This window comes from Taudactylus pleione, unplaced genomic scaffold (assembly GCF_031769625.1).
Source record: "Taudactylus pleione unplaced genomic scaffold, aTauple2 ptg000355l, whole genome shotgun sequence".
NCBI classification, from domain to species: domain Eukaryota; kingdom Metazoa; phylum Chordata; class Amphibia; order Anura; family Myobatrachidae; genus Taudactylus; species Taudactylus pleione.
The window spans coordinates 520,091-531,963 of record NW_028284756.1 but is presented as its reverse complement, the minus strand read 5'-3'; positions in this window follow the sequence as shown (position 1 = coordinate 531,963).

Here is an 11,873-nt window from a genome sequence, read left to right as displayed (position 1 = left end):
ATTGTTATATTTGGGGGCATTTAGTGTATCTCCTGCTGACAGAAAGAGGTTACACAGTGGTTCAGATTCAGATTTTAAATCAAAATGTTGGGTTTTGGATTCTATAAATTACATGAATTCAGCTATTTTTTTTTACCATTAAAAAAATAAAAAACTCCAGATCCAAAACCAAAATTCTTGTGGTTGATTTTGCAAAACCAATAAATATAGGAAATAAGGCATCATCCGTAATAATTTATAAATAAATGTATATATGTACTAGACCTATCACACAGACCACAGGGCTGAGCGCTCCCTTATAATTCCCCCCCTAGGTAACAAGGGGCCGCCTGACCCCCCTCATTGGGGAGCAGCTGGCAGAGCACATACTCACCAGGAGTGTTACTGGCCAGTCTGATTTAGTTGGTGCCTGGGTGCCGTCATCACCAACTGCCACATATTTTGAAATCTGCAGCACATTCCTTCCTAACTGGCACAGTGTGAGGGCAGGTTATGGGGTCCTGAGGGGCGACCATGATACAGAGGGCTCTATTTATTAACATTATTTTTACTAAAATAAAGTGAAAAAGGGTGTTTTCACACCCTTTTCACATTATTTTAGTATCACCTATAGTTATTACAGGGCAATTGGAGTAGAATTTGTAAAATTCTACTCCAACCCCTAGTATCACTTATTTTTAGTAAAGCAGATCGCCTTTCCCATAAATGTAATGGGAAATGTGATCTGACCAGAGTTACTAAAAATAAATTGTAAAAAAATCCCGGGGGAAGCCCTGTGATAATAACGCCACCTGGAGGTGGTGTTATCCAGGGTCTCCCCCGGTTACCGGGCTCCCACTCTCCTCTAATGGGGGGAGCAGAGGCGGGAGCCGGTACCAGTAATCAGCTATGTGGTCTAAACAGACCGCAAGCTGATTGCTGTAAAAAAAAGAAAAAAAAAAGTTGAAACATTTTTTTTTTACTTACCTGAATCCAGGGACCGGTGATCGGGCCTCCGGTGATGGCTCCTCTCCGGTCAGCTGGTCTCCCATAGTGCACTGCGGCCCAGTCATCAGGTGATCGGGTCCCAGTGCAGTATGGGAGACCACCTGATCGGGAAGCCCGGAGATGATCACCGGAGGCCAGGAGGATGCAGGTAAGTGTAATGAAGGGAGGGGGGGTCGCTGGGGTCCGCGATCGTGGGGGGCGGGGCTTAGCGTTGGTGGGGGGTAGCAGCGACGGTGGGTCAGCGCATGCGCGGGCTCTTAGTCGCGGTATTTTTTCCGAAAATACCGCGACTAGAGTGCGGAGGGCATCTGCAGGGACAGAGCTTTATCACAAGCTCTGTCCCTGCAAGGGATTTATAGTAATCCCTGTGATATTGCCTGAATTCGCAATGCGAATTCACTCGGTAATATCACACTACAATCCGCATTTAGTATGCGGATTGTAGTAAATAGAGCCCAGAGAGAGGTGTCTCATGTCACATATAAGTATTACTGACCCATACTGTACTACACATAAAGGATAATGCATAGAGTGACATAAGGTGACTATCTAGTACCCACACTCTTTGCAGATAACTGTGGATATAAGCACATATATGATGTATAACTCCTGGCTACCAAGTAATTAAATTAGTATAAAACTAGTAATCTATCCATGGATCACTGGTGACCAACACAGTGACCACAAACATACAAACTTAGTATCCTTCCTATGTAATATTATCCTCCCTTAAAATATAGACTTATTGTTCCTGGGGTAAAAAGTAATACACATGACAAAACAAATCTCAGCAGTGTAGGTGTCTGTACACAGGTGGAGGTAAAAGCTCAGAAATGACAGGTATAAAACATATAGGGGAACAGACAATACTCACCCGGTCAGGTGACACTGTAACACTGTAATGAGCTGTAGTGATAGAAGCGTCCTGTCACATGACTTCATATGACACAATGTTGCTGGAGCTGTCCACCAATCAGATTACATGAAGCTATAAGGAGGGATGACTGTGGGGTGAGTAATGTGATTGGGTCGCCCCATAGATATGAGGCATGATTTTTAACTGGTTCAAATGGGCATGGTTTTTAATAAAGGATTAGGAATTTGGATATGGGGTATAATTTTTCAAAGAAGACGGTTTCATATTTGGTTGATCATTTTCAATGTGAGAGAGGGGTTGTACATTTGAGGTATGGTTTTTATGAGGGAGGGGGTTAAATTTGGGCTTTTTGTTTCAATGAGGGAGATGGGGGGTCAAATTTATGGTCTACTATTTAATGAGATGGGGTTTTAAAATCTAGGGTATGATCATCAATGAGAGAGTGGAATTTGTGGTATGACTTTTAATGAAGGAGGGGGAGACAGTTGTAGAGTATGAAGCCAGGTTGGCTTCCTCATCAGAACAGGAGACGTGGTATGGGCATAGGTGGTAGGTGAGGGGGGGGTGTAGTGGCTCGATGGTGGCATCATGGCCTTCCCCCACTAAACAAATTACAGGCACTATAAAGTGGGGGCGGGGCTAATATGATGTGATTCAGCCACCACGCACCCACACCGCTCACCTATGTTCATACTACGTCCCCTGCTCTGACGAGGAAGCCGACCTGGCTGCCCCCCCAGACTGCCAACTTATGATCAGCAAGTGGGCGGCTAGGGGTGGTGGCTGCAGGAATTTTTGGGGGGAGTGCAGCGGGGGCCGGCCAGTTCCGGGAGACTTGTTTACTCTTCCGGATGGCCGGGAACGTCACCTAATTTTTGGGAGACTCCCGACCATTTCTGGAGAGTATGCAAGTATGGAATTGAGTCCCGTGCTAAGCAGCCTAGATCTAATTGTCATTATGGTAGGGGACCTGCTATAGTAGCACCTGCCCTGGCTGGCATAGCCTAGTACTTTATGGACCACTGATTTTGCAGATACCAGTCTAGGCTCTCAGCGCATGTGCTGGTAGTACTTTGGGGAGGAGGGGAGGTGGTATACTTTTTTTTACAAATTTATATTTGCTAATAATTATCAGTTTCACGATGAAGTCTGTCATCTGTACCACATGATTGGCTTAAAGTGTATCCTAGGATTGGCTGCTAATGTGATAGCAGCTGCGATTGAGCATGGTACGCAGCAATGAAAAAATACTAACAGTTCCAAAGCTTACCAGAGCATGACACCCACCACTGCCTTCCCATCTGCGTACGATGTTGTGTACCAGCATATATATCGGCAATGCACATCGACCAGCAATGCAGGCCTTGCTGCAGGTCTGACCTGTCTCAAATACAGCGGCTCTCCTATGCTGTGTGCTGGGCTGCTGTGAGGGAGGGAGGGGGAGCGGCGCCGGGCCCCTCAGGAAGCCCGGGCCCCGGTAATCTGTACCCGCTCTTCCCCACGCCCTCTTGGCGTCCTTGCTCATTCTGTATGGTGTGGGGTTTCAGTGGGAATATTACAGTTCAGTACTTGTGCAGTATGGTGTGGGGGCCAAAGGAAATATTAGGGTTCAGTACTCATGCTGTATGGTGTGGGAGTCAGTATGGGGTGATGATACTGTATATTGGTGTTCAGCACTCACACTGCATGGTGTTATGGCAACAGGAGATAAAAAGGATCAGTACTAATCCACTTTGCCGTAACAGGGAGGCAATGCGTCCAGTGCCGTCCCCGCCCCCTAAACCCGTGATGTCATTATGTCATGCCTATGGGGCATGGCCGCCAGCTCTGGGAAGTAAAGCACTGCCCATAGTATCCTAAGGGCATCAGCAGTAGTGCTACTGGTTGCAGGGTGCCATTCCAGGCACCCTGCAAGCAACATGCAGGTGCCGTGGGGAAGCAATGGTGCCTCACTCAAAGTCAGGGCCGGCCCAACCTATACACCGGGTACGCGGCCACGTAGAGCGCCAGACTGAGGAAGGCGCCGCGGCAGTCACCCGGCGGGAGGCTCGAGTCCCTGCTGGAGGGGTAGGAGGGACCGCTCTCCTCCCCTCTCATCTATAGAGCAATGAAGCGATCGGATTATGAAAGTGATGATCCGCGGCCAGCAGCTGACTGCAGATCATCACTTTGGTAATCCAATCTGAGCAGTGCTGGCTGCACTGAGACCTACTCGGGACGGGGCAGGGACGGGTGACGGGTCATGTGCCTCCGGGCAGACTGTGTCACTGTGACACAGCTGCCTGCACATGGCACGCTGCAGCGCTCAGGAGGGCGCCCGCCGATGTCACTGCCAGCCAGACCTGTTCCCTTCCCTTCAGTCCTCTGCTGCCACTGTTGGAGCCAGCAGCCTTGTCTCAGTAAAGGGCTGTGATGGAGGGGTGCTGTGATGGAGGGGTAAAGTAATGGAGGGGCTGTGATGGAGGTGACTGATGAGGGGGAGTGAGAGGGGCTATGTTGAAGGGCTGTGAAGAGGGGATATGAGGGGCTGTGATGGAGTGGCTGTGATGGAGGTAATGGAGGTGACTGATGGAGGTGACTATGATGAGGGGGAGTGAGAGGGGCTATGTTGAGGGGCTGTGATGGAGTCTCTGATGAGGGTGATATGAGGGGCTGTGATGGAAGGGTGAAGTAATGGAGGGGCTGTGATGGAGGTGACTGATGAGGGGGAGTGAGAGGGGCTATGTTGAAGGGCTGTGAAGAGGGGATATGAGGGGCTGTGATGGAGGTAATGGAGGTGACTGTGATGGAGGTGACTGTGTTGAGGGGATTTGAGGGGCCTGTGGTGGAGTGGCTGTGATGAGGGTGATATGAGGGGCTGTGAAGAGGGGATATGAAGGACTGTGATGGAGGGGGGCTGTAATGGAGGTGCTGTGATGAGGGGGAGTGAGGGGCCTGTGATGGAGGGGCTGTGATGAAGGGGATATGGGGGCTGTGATGAGGGGATATGAGGGGAGTGAGAGGGGCTGTGATGAGGGGGGTTGTGATGACTGGGGCTGTGGTGAGGGGTCCTATGAGGGGTGCTGGGCTGTGAGGGGCTCCATGGGGGGGATGAGTGAACTAGGATGGAGGTCCATTGAGGGGCGCCAAAATCTATTCCCGCTAACCAAAAAACATTGACTCGGGAAGGCCCTGCTCAGGGTCCTCCACCATATATGACGGCACAGGTCGCACACCCCTAGTTACGACCCTGCTGATCCTGCACAGTGTCAGGGGTAACAGAAAATATTGGGGTTCATTGTCATCCTGCACCAGGGCCATAGCTAGGGTAGTGCGGCCGGTGCCATCACACAGGGCACCACAGGTCAGGGGGCACTGATTGGGCCTGTAAAATTTCTGTTTATTGTCATTCTCACTTGTAGCTTCCTTTTATTTCATTCCCAGCATCTCCTGGCCTCCCCTATCTCTTCCCTGGCCCTTCCCCATGAGGCCATACCCCTTTTTTGGGTGCATTATGTCCCTTTGAAAAATGAGGGGGGCTCCAAAGCTCTTCTTGGTACAGGGCACCAAAAAGCCTAGTTACGGCTCTGTCCTGCACAGTGTAGTAGTCAGATGCCACGGAGAGGTTCAGTAGTCACTGTGCACAGTGTGGGGGTCAGAAGCCATGTTGGAATTTAGTAGTCTCAGGGAACAGTGTGTATCTGTGTGTGTTGGGGGTTAGGGGGGCGCAGAAGTCTCTGTGCACAGTAAGGGTGGGGGGGCGAAGTTAAGATTCAGAAGTCTCTGCACAGTGGGGCTGGGGGGCGCAAATGACATGATAAGGTTCAGTAGTCTCTGCACAGTGGGGGTGTGTGGTGGGGGGGGAAAATGACATGATAAGGTTCAGTAGTCTCTGTGCACAGTGGGTGGGGGTGTGTGGTTGGGGGGCAAATGACATGTTAAGGTTCAGTAGTCTCTGTGCACAATGGGTGGAGGGTGTGGTGGGGGGCAAATTACATGTTACTGAACCAGTAGTCTCTGTGCACAGTGGGAGGGGTGGTGTTAAGTAGTTTCCGATTAAACTACTACTAGTGTGTGTGTTCTTTTGTCTCCAGCACCTTAGATAAGTTAGACTGAATGCTCCACCCAGCCATTGACTGTATATGTAAAGAATAATAATTGTTAATCATTTCCATTGCGGAAAACTTTCAGAATTTATTTTCAAATCGCTCCAGACAACACGTCATTTGAGGTAATTCAATTATTTCAGATGTAATTGACCTGACATGGTAATCATTTCTGCACTGATAATAAGATAATTAATTAGATGCTCTGTTTTATTTCTTCCGTCAAATCATAAACTTTTATAGTCCTTATTTTAAAATGATTTCAGAACACTTGAATTGGTAAGATATGATTCACTTACCTTACTTGTTATGTGCAATATGTCACATACACACAGTAATACAAGGAGTTGATCTCACAAGTAGCAAACATATTACTCTGTTCTTGATTCGAATGCAATTGTGATCATCCTCTTGATATATAAGTGATGTTAAATGGTTTTTGCAAATCTCTGTTGTGAGATTTTAGCGGAGTTTGGACAGATGTTCCTAGAGGGCTTGGGAATAATGAGGTCTGTCAGTTAGATAACGGTCAAGACTAGACTGTCTCTGGCAGGGAAGGGGCATTGTACTGTACAGTAGAGGCAACTCTTAATTATTATTATTATTATCATTTATTTATATGGCACCATAAATGTTCCGCAGCGCCTTACAAAGCACATAAACAAGTTGTAGACAAGCGACTTACAGAACAACACAAAACAGGACCATGACATGGATAATATACATTGCTACATTAGTGACCATAACACCCAGATAAGCAACAGAGCATAAGCAACCAAGTGTTAGGTGCCCTAGTGGTGAGTAAGAAGTAGATGAAACTAAAGTAGGGAGAAGTACAAGAGGTTAGAGGGCCTGCTCATAAGAGCTTACATTCTAAAAGAAAAAGAATTAGTAATAATGGTGAAGGAAAATTGACTTTAACACGAAAAGTATAAATCAACATCAGTATGACATAGAGACCTGTACATTTAGCAGAATGTAAATTCTCGTATGGAGACCCCAGGTCACAATCCTTTTTTAAAGTCTTCCAAATACTTAATATTGCATATTCGAAGCAAGCAAGGGTTCCCTACATGATTACTAATATCCGGTATTTAGAAAGAACAGTTAACTCAGTGCTATACAATTTGTAAGAGTTGCAGAGACATACAGTACTAAAAGTCTAAAGGCAAACACATAAGGGTGCAGCTCTTGAGAATTTACAATCCAAAGACTTTCTTGTCATTTTAGTTTTCGGAGATGACCTAACTTTTTGGTGCTTACAGTCTAAATAGATCCGAATACTTGAATAAGTTTGAGGAAAAATAAGCACCCTGTTTAGTGATGGAATATTGCTAGTTCACCAGGGGTTAAAGGAGATGAAGGGGGGCGTAGCCAGGATTGTGTCCATCAAAATAGTAGCCTACGGCAGTGACAAAGGGCAAGGCCCATTCTATTCATTATAAATAGTCTGGAAGAGGAGCAATTTTCCTCTTTTCCAGCTTTGGAACCCCACCCACCCGTTTAAGCTGTATTGTATGCAATTATTGTTTATTTTGTTGGACTGTGCAATTTAAATTTTTCCTTCCAACAGGTGTAGGTGTAGCCTGGCGGGAAGCAGTGCTCCTAGGAGGCCTATTATAGCGTAAGAGTGCCTGGCTGGCATTTTGATAGCGGCGAGTTGGTCATTCCCTTTGGAGGAGGTCTGGACCATCATTTTAGGGAGGGCCGAGGCTATGCCAATTTAGGGAGAATGGTTCTACCTCAGGTCAGTTTGCGCCGGGCGGGGATCCGTCTCTTTATTTAGTTAGTCAAATATATTTGCCGGGCTGTGGCCTTGGAGCACTGCTTTTTAGTGCCACCATCTTTCTAATTACAAATTGATCAATAAATTTCGTTTGTGTCCTTTTTTAATTCCATATTCTGTAGGTGTCCGTGTGGTCATTTCTAGTTAGTAGTTAAGTGAGTGAGTTAACATAATGTAAGAATCAAATAATGGGTGACTTAAGCCTTACGTGGAATTGATAGTATTGGAATGCTAAATTTGCCCAACGAACCATAAAATAAGAGGATGAGGACGGTTTTTTGAATTAGAATTAAGCTGAACCCAGGTTTTGTTAAAGAAAAAAAAAAGTCACAGTCCACACAAATTGCCCGGTGCAACGTGAACTAACCTTGTGTACATGCCATGCCTCTTTGCAGATAGGAGATTTCATGAGGGGGTTAAAAGAGCTGTCTTAGCAGCGCATAGCCTGGGGTGAGTTTAGAGCCATCTTGTGCCAGGCTCTTGTGAAACTCAGTAGGGTGTAGGCTGCATGACTAAATCAGACTGTGCCAGGGAAAGTGGGTTATTCCTTACAGGAATGGATAAACTTTGTAACAATGGGCATTTCAACCAAACTGCCAGATATGGCCAACAGCATTGGCTACCCTAAAACAGCTTCAGCAGGTGGTGGGTTGGGGGCAGATGTAAACATGGAATGGGCCTTCTTTACTGTATAACACCAATTGTGTTAGACATTAAGGGGTAAATGTAATAGCCTGCGACTTGTAGGCATTTTCGAGATCCCGGTGAATCCGCCAGATGATTTTTAATGTGGCAATCATTTAAAAGGCAAAATCAACCTGGTCAGGAATTCGCCGGTGCCTGCAAGTTGCTGGCTATTACATTTACCCCTTAGTTGTTTTAATCACAAGTTAATATTTATAGTGTTCATTCTAGCACCCTGCACCTGTCACAACCCATGTAGTTCCTCTCTCCTGCCTGGGGTGTCGCTCTCTGCTCTGGTGCTTCTAGCACACTCGTCTGATGCAACAAACCGCATGTATGCAGAACATAGTGTGCTAGAAGCACCAGAGTAGAGAGCGACATCCCAGACAGGAAAGAGGAAATGCACAGATTGTGACAGGTGCAGGGTGGTAGAATGAAAACTAAATAACATTATCATTCTGTCTGAGCTAGAACATAATTGTCCAATGTGTTTAATTTAATTGTGTTAGAGACCAAGGGCCTGATTCAGAGCCGCTCGCTAGATGCGATCGCTTGCAAGATGCGATCGCTCGCACGATGTGTATGCAAATTGTGTAGGCAGTACTATTGCACAGCAATGCATTAGCACGCCCAGTATTTCTTAGACAGCGATCACATAGTGTATGCAGACACCCAGCCTGTTTTAAGATGCCCACTTGTGCACGTCATGTCCAGGAAGTGTATGCAACCATCGGTACATCGGATGCTATTGCAGCGCTTGAGGTTGACCACCTGCCGCAAGCACTGCGAGCACTTCAGTATAAAACAAACCAGGTGGCGTGTACTATGATGCTGTGTTATAATTATGCACACCTCTAAAACGCCGTTGAGATATTCAGGCACGCCTGCGTTTGCACCTCCACTCCCCCGTTTTTAATGGCCAGCCCCTGTTACCACCTACAAACGGCTTCCCCTATCACTCACTCTGCTGGGCTGTCTATGTGCAGCGAGCGAATGCATTGTGAACTTTCGCTAAGGTATGCACATGCGCACTGTAATGCCTACACATGCGCACAATGCATACACACTGCATACCATCGGCAGCAGCGAGAGTGTGCATCTTAGCCAGCGGGTCTGAATCAGGCCCCAAGTTCCTGTAGTAAGAAAGTAAACCACTACAACATTTGCAATCTTGGTAAGAGTGTTTAATAAGAAATCTCGGCTTCCCCACCCCAGAGACAAGGTTTGTAAAATAATATTAGTTTATCTGTTTTAGGGCTCTATTCACTGCAATCCGCAATTTGAATGCAGATTGTAGTGTGATATTACTGACTTCAGCCAATATCACAGGGATTTACTACAAATCCCTTGCAGGGACAGAGCTTGCGATAAAGCTCTGTCCCTGCGAATCCCATCCGCACAGTTATCACGGTATTTTGCAAAAAATACTGTGACAAAGACCCGCGCATGCACCAACCGGCCACCGCTAAGCCCCGCTCCCACTATCACAACCCCCACTCCCTTAATTAGACTTACCTACAGTGATCGGTGCTTCGGTGATGTCCTCTGTGGCTCCGGTCAGCTGACATCCCATCCTGCACTGAGACCTGGTCAGGTGATGACTGGGCCCCAGTGCAGGATGGGAGACAAGCTGACTGGAGGGAGGACATCACTGGAGCCCCGATCTCCGATCCTTGTTTTTATGTTTACTATTTTTTTTTTTTTTTTTTTGCAGTGCATCAGCATGTGGTCACAGCTGATCACTGGGGCCACACAGCTGATCACTGGGGCAGCTCCGGGCTCTATCTTTTAGAGCAGAGCTGGAGTCCGGTAACCAGGGCAGAGCCTGGATAACGCACCTCAAGGTGCTGTTATTATCCCAGGCCTTCCCCCCCGTATTTTTTCACAATTTATTTTTAGTAACTACTAAACAGATCACATTTCCTATTACAATTATGGGAAATGCGATCTGCTTACTAAAAATAAGTGATAATTGGAGTAGAATTTTACGAATTCTACTCCAATTGCCCTATAGTAACTATAGGTGATACGAAAATAATGTGAAAAGGGTGTGAAAACACCCTCTTTCACTTTATTTTAGTAAAAATAATGTTAATAAATAGAGCCCATAGGGCTCTATTTACTACAATCCGCATTTGTAATGCAGATTGTAGTGTGATATTACCGACTGAATTCGCATTGCGAATTCAGGCAATATCACAGGGATTTACTACAAATCCCTTGCAGGGACAGAGCTTGCGATAAAGCTCTGACCCTGCGAATCCCCTCTGGAGCCTTATCAAGGTATTTTCGCAAAAAATATCGTGACAATTGCCCCGCGCATTCACCGACTGGCCGCAGCCCCTGTCGCCAAGCCCCGCACCCATTGCTAAGTCCCACCCCCGCGATCGCGGACCCCCCGCGCCCCCCCCCCTCCCTTAATTACACTTGCCTGCAGTTATCAGGCCTCCGGTGATGTCCTCTGTCGCTCCGGTCAGGTGATATCTCATACTGCACTGGGGCCCTGTCAGGTAACGACCGGGTCCCAGTGCACCATGGGAGACCAGCTGACCGGAGGGAGGACATCACCAGAGTCCTGAACTCCGGTCCCTGGAGTCAGATAAGTTTGTTTTATTTTAACTTTTTTTTTTTTACCTTTTTTTGCAGTGTATCAGCGTGTGGTCTGTTTAGACCACACAGCTGATCACTGGGGCCGGCTCCGGGCTCTGCTCTCCCCATTATAGCGGTGCAGGAGTCCGGTAACTGGGGGAGACCCTGGATAACGCCACCTCCAGGTGGCGTTATTATCACAGGGCTTTCCCCGGTATTTTTTCACATTTTATTTCTAGTAACTTTGGTCGGATCACATTTCCCATTACAAGTATGGGAAATGCGTTCTGATTACTAAAAATAAGTGATACTTAGGGGTTGGAGTAGAATTTTACGAATTCTACTCCAGTTGCCCTGTAATAACTATAGGTGATACTAAAATAATGTGAAAAGGGTGTGAAAACACCCCTTTTCACTTTATTTTAGTCAAAATAATGTTAATAAATAGAGCCCTTAGAACTAATGTCCTTTGTTACCAGCTACTGTACAGTATGTCATGGTACAATAACAATTTTATCTCCAGTGATGGAGTTTCATGTGCAAAACACAGGTCTCTGTATTTGAAACATAAATTATCTCTAATTGTCAGCGTTGGCACAGCTGGCTTAAAGAAAACAACAAACACTTAGCCCTCGGTAAGGGCTCAGCGTGGCTTTATCAATCCTGCCTATCAGTTCTGCTTGTCAATAAGTTTTTTTGTAAAAACAGTCTTCTAGAAGGCTGTGATCTCTGCTCGGTCATGCTTCCCTTAGACTGTCACCCGGATTCTGACTCTGGGGTAGATGTACCAAGCCTTGGAGAAAGATAAAGGGGAGAATTGGCCCAAAGCAACCAATCAGCTTCTGTCATTATCTAGCACAGTCTA